General features: G+C 35.8%; 1 pseudogene; it reads left to right on the top strand.

Moving 5' to 3' along the window:
* Positions 1-284: 284 nt before the first annotated feature.
* On the top strand, positions 285-5,662 carry LOC120173947 (annotated as a pseudogene).
* Positions 5,663-5,924: the final 262 nt, after the last annotated feature.

Genomic DNA, 5,924 nt, shown 5'->3' with positions numbered 1-5,924 from the left:
ATAGTTAAAATATAAGTTTATATGAGCGTCAAGCTTAGACGATCATTACTTTTTTAAAGAAAAAATATAAGTTTAAAACATATAAATGGTCGGATAACAATTTTATTACTTTTAATAGTAAAAAACTAAACAAAATAGCATCTTATAATTAACGGTCTATTTTATAAATTTTAATAATTAAAAAACTTAATAAAATGGATGTTTCTACTTTACCCGTGAATATAATATTACAAAATTAAAATAGAATAGGCAGTTGTACTTTTTTGATCCTATAGCCCAGGAAAATGGAGCTCACCGGACCAGTCGACTCTTTTTCGTCAACCGGATTGAGTCGTCTTGTAGTTGGTGATCTGTGAAAACCCCTCTCCAGTCTTTCCTCCTCTTGAGAGACAAACTTTTGAGCTACAACTTCTTCATTCACAAAATATTTTCTTGGAAAAGAAAGAATAAAATCACAAGCTCTCTGTCCAAACGCGGGAAATATCTCTTATAATGTTCCAAGCTTCTCCTCTCCCCAAAACCTTGGTAATAAAGCCGAGTATACCGCCCTTAGCATGTAAGCATTGGAAAAATCTGTCAGTGAGGTGTTCGTCTTCTTCTTTAATCGAAGGTGGAGAATCCTCCGTCGCTGCTTTAGAACGCTGTTTTTTGGCACCACCAGCGCCTATGGTGTCCGGCTCCGGTGAGGTGGGACCTGTTATGAAAGTAGGAAAATACGGTGCGTTTGGTGCGGTTACACTGGAGAAAGGAAAGATTGATTTGTCTAAGAAACAGTCTACTTCCAACCCTGAGGTTGGTTTTCAAATTTTTTAATCTTTCACTTACGTAAGCCTCATTTAAGAATTGGGCATTAATTCGTTTCCCCCCTTGAAATTAGAGCAAAAACTGGTTTAGCATTTAGGTATTGAGACCAGTGATTTAAATTGCGGTGGCTTCATGTTCATTGCGACTGTGGATATAATAAGTGTTATTGCTATTATCACCATCATGCAATAACGTTTTCGGAAGGCATAACATATTCCATAGCCAAGCTGATTTGAATTTTCAGTTTGCTTAATAGATCACTGTTTCTATTCCATCCCTTCAAAGATCATATTCTCTTTTTTTTTTTTTTGGAAGATTGTATCGTAACCTTGCGAAAATTACTACTTTATATATGTTTCAGTATTCCTTCTGCATAATTCTTAAGCGTCATATGTTTGCAGTGTTAAATCAAGAAATCAATTATTTTTTTCAGATTTTGGTTTGTAAGATATCATAACTTCTTTTTTATTTGACATGCATGATCTACATCTCTAATTTCGCTTTACTTTTGGTTTTATGAATGTTACTTATGATTAGGTCTAGGAGTTCTATATATGTATCAGGTTTATGCGGATTTATTCTTAAGATATATGCGTTTTCATTCTGTTTTAAGTGTTTGGTTTGAGGATTTGTGTAACATCCTCAATACCGGGTTAGTGACTAAATTGGAAAGTTTCAGATTTTGGTGATTAAAATAGAATGAATGAATCGTATAAATATTTATATGTAAATGATTGTGTAGGATTTAATTGAAAGGAAGAATGAATGGAAGGGCCAAAGAGTCATTTGCAAGGAAAATTAATTAAAGAAGGGATAAGGATATATATGAGTACACGTGGGTTGAAAAGGAGAGAACAACAAAGGCTTCCAGAGTTCTCTTCTTCTTCTTCTTTCTTCCTTGTGCGTGTGAACCAAAGCAAAGGTAAGATTTCTGATTATTGAGTTTCTTGTTAAATTTAATATTGGGTTTTGATTATTAGATGATAACTAAGCTTAAGGAAAGCTTAAGTTATCTTAACATCAAAGGATGATTGAGTTAGGAGAGATTTAAGATTTGAAGTTCTTAAATGAAATCTTGGAATAGAGTTCATAACTAGAATTGAAAGTTATATTTGACTTGTCATCAATCTAGTTAAGATATACGAAGTGTTAAAAGCGGAATTCAAACATGTTGATTTATTAATGTAATTCTTGAATTTCATATGAAGGATAGGATTTGAAGGTTTAAGATGAAATAAATAAGTATAAATTGGTTTAAGGATGTGTACTATAGTTAAGAATGAAAAAGAGGATTAAACATGAAGGATTTAATCCAAAATGAATGAATTTTCGGGTTCAAAAAGAGGATTCTGGGCAGAGTGCATCGATGCACATTCATAGTGCATCGATGCATCAAGGTTAAAACCCAGAAATTGTTTGAAGGTGTATCGATGCATTGGTAGTGCATCGATGCATCCCGTTAATAATGAAACATCGAATGCAATTGGTGCATCGATGCATAAGGAGTGCATAGATGCATCTCAGCAATAATAATACATCGAATACCTTTTATGCACCGATGCATCAGTAGTGCATCGATGCATACCTTCATTAAAAGATGAAATTGACTTTTCTCTTAGTCTAAAGAGTGAACCATTAGAGTATATTAGTTATAATACTGATATAAATCCATGTGTGATTATGTAGATACTAAAAGTAAGCTTATTCCGGAACGATCAAAGGATTAGAATCGAATCAAAGCAAAGCTAAGGTGAGTGCATACTATATGTATATTATAATGGAATAAGACTTGTGATAAGTCTAATCCCTAAGTTGATTTTTATAATATAGTAGTGGTGAACATGCATACATGATAATTATTGTGATACATGCATAAGACATATATATGTTCATGTGATATGACATGTGATATGAGAACATGATATGAAGTGATATGAGATACATGATCACAAGAGAAATGATATGAGTACATGAACATATGAAATATAACAATAATGCCCATAGTATACGATATGAGAACTATAGGTGTAATTGGCATGCCAAGAGTCGAGGGTATAATAGTCCTTCGGGATGTAGTCCTTCGGGATGTAGGGGTCCTACGGGACAGATAATAGTCCTACGGGACGAATACTGAACTAAGGTTCGGTGCCCCATGAGGGAATTGATACGAGCTGTGGTGACAGCATTAGTGCACAACCTCAATGTACTCACATACCTCTATTCTCAATAATATACATGGGCTATGCAATTGAAATACAGATTTACAGTGAAAGTGATACAAGAAGGTAAGTTTCGTATGTGCATTATATGTTATCGTACGATAGATATATGCATATTGAAATGTCATGATCCAATGGTAAGTATGAACATTCATAAGTTTATTGTTGCATATTTATTTATTGCCTCACTAAGTCTATGACTTAGCGTGTAAGTGATTTACACGTAGGTACCAAGAATCTGGAAAAGTGGAAATAGAAGTAGCACGGACAGCAATACTACTAAGAGATCAGATCAGAAGTAATTGACAAAGTATGTACTTGGTTATGTATAGAGTGTTGGCATGTAATAAGTGTTAATTACGAATACTCTGATCGATTTTGTATTTTATGGTCTTATGTAAATTAATGTATTTCGTTTTAATGAAAGTTTTAAAAATTCCCGGGATTTTCTATAAGAGTCAAAGTTTGAAAAGTCAATGTGACACCTCATACTTGTATTCGGGTTGGATATGAGTTAAGGGTGTTACAATTTGGGTTTGCATGCTCCTTGAACTGTTAACTTCAGTAATTTGCTGCTTGTAAATCATATGTTTATTTCTTTATGGGTCTTTTATACCATTTGCCTTGAAAACATTTTCTAAAGTTTTGTAAGGACTAGTTTAAATTTATTGAAATTACAGCTTGCAACTGGTGGAGGTATTGGAAAGAAAATTAATAATGGAGGTGGAGATGGAGGTGATGATGGTGGAGATGACGACGATTATTTCGATGACTTTGATGATGATGTGGAGGGAGAATAGGGAGGACTATTTAGAAGGCGTATGTTTCTTGAAGAGGTAAGAATCAAGTCCAGCTGATACATTATGCATGCTTAATGACATATTTGTCAGGTTCTTAAAGAATAAAATGTTCTCCCAAATTATTGATTTTCCATCATTTTCTCTCCCTGATTTTTTATCAAAAATTTGTAGATGCTGTATTAAATGAGTGGAACAAGATGATGATGGACTTGTCTGCTGGATTCCGACAAGCTTATGAAATGGTTTATCATCTTTTGTTATCACTTTAACATGTTCAGGCATTTTGCACCTTTTGTCGAAGACCGACTAAAACTGTTTGCCTTCAGTTCTGCCCAAATGGTAAAATTCTTAGCAGTTAATGCCAGACCAACCACTAGTAGATTTATTTACCGGACTCTTCCTCAAGGAATGGCTTGGGCATTTATTGGCAGGTAACCCCAGATAAGCTGCTATGCACTTCTCAAGGATGTATCCCGCATTTTTAATAAAATAAATATTTGATCGTCACATATGGTTTAACTTGTCGTTGGATACGTAATGTTCTTGTTTTTAGGATGCTTTCTGATCCTGCTTTTCTATACAGGCATCTTTTAGAGGAGGTTGCTACTATTAGCTCTTCTGTTTGGTGGGAGGTGAAGAATCGAAAGGATAGGTAGTTTTTCTTACATGATAACAAACACACTTGCCTTGTTAATCCATTTCAGGAAATGACTAATAAAGAATTCCTTTACTGCATCTACAGGATTAAGCAAGAATGGGATATGGCGCTTATGAATGTGCTCACGGTAGCAGCATGCAATGCTCTTGTAGTTTGGTCTCTTGCTCCTTGTCGTTCATATGGCAACACCTTCCGGTTTGACTTGCAAAACACATTGCAGAAGCTTCCCAACAATATATTTTAATGGAGTTACCCACTTAGAGAATTTGACTTGCAGAAGAGAATCCATTATCTTTGCTACAAAGCTGCAGAGTTGTCTATCGTTGGATTAGCTGCTGGAGCTGTGCAAGGTTATTTGTCAAAAACTTTGTCCAGTAAAAAGAAGGAAAAGTAAGTAGATTTGATGGTGTTTCAATTACCTTTGTTCTATTTATTTGGAAACAAAAAAATACATGTTCGTTTCAAGGTTCTTCATGTGTATATTAAAGGCTGATTTTTTTCATAAATATCAGGTTATCTGTGACCATTCCGTCTGTAAGTACAAATGCAGTAGGTTATGGTTCTTTCCTTGGAGTACTGTATGCAAACTTTAGATATCAACTTTTGTGCGGGTTCGATCAAGCAATGGTTAACCATTTTGATGTCATTGGTGTAGCACTTTTCTTCGGCGCTGCTTTAAGGTAGGCCTCCATCTCTCTTTCCCTTGCCTCCCCTCTCCGCCCTCCCTCCCTCTCCAACCACCAGCACCACATCCCTTTCGTGGCACTACTATTACATTGTTTAGAAGATGTCTAAATTATTATTTGTGCATGTTGAACTCCTCATTGTTGGTTACTTTATGAAGTTCGTGGTAATGTGGTATACATTGCCTGACCCGGCTGGTTCTTTGCAGGGTTTTGAATGTTCAATTAGGAGAGAGATCGAGGTTGGCTTGGTTAGATGTTGAGGGCGATCCACTGGTTCAGTCAGATGACCTCTTGAAGGCTTACAATAGACGTTCCGAGGATGGGACGAAGTCATCTTCCAAATGGTTTATATCCAAGAACGCCGTTGTTTCTGGTCTTGGACTTCTTGACATCAGACAAAGAAATGTCGAATCTGATGCTGATGGGGAAACGGGAACTCCAAAGGGCCGGAGAAAGAGGATTGTCAGGAAGAAAGCAACTGCAAGATCTGCATAGTTAATTGACATAAATTCCATTGGTGTCCAATTTTGCTGCTCGGCTGAGAGTATTCGATACGAAGAACCTCTTGCTATGATTTTTGTCTAGTGCTGATCACACTGGCTGAAGAAATCGAATGGCGCCGGCACAGTAACTGGCAAATTCTTGACTGCTTCTCTATTTGATTTGGTGTTAAAGTTTTGTATACCAATGGAGTGCTATACTCCAAGTGGAGTGAGTGAGATTTTTTTTGCCCTCCAAATAAATTGGAAGGGATGTT

This window comes from Hibiscus syriacus, unplaced genomic scaffold, assembly GCF_006381635.1.
Source record: "Hibiscus syriacus cultivar Baekdansim isolate YM2019G1 unplaced genomic scaffold, ASM638163v2 tig00111993_pilon, whole genome shotgun sequence".
Lineage (NCBI taxonomy): Eukaryota > Viridiplantae > Streptophyta > Magnoliopsida > Malvales > Malvaceae > Hibiscus > Hibiscus syriacus.
The sequence above is the reverse complement of the archived record's forward strand: the minus strand, read 5'-3'. Positions and strand labels throughout refer to the sequence as shown.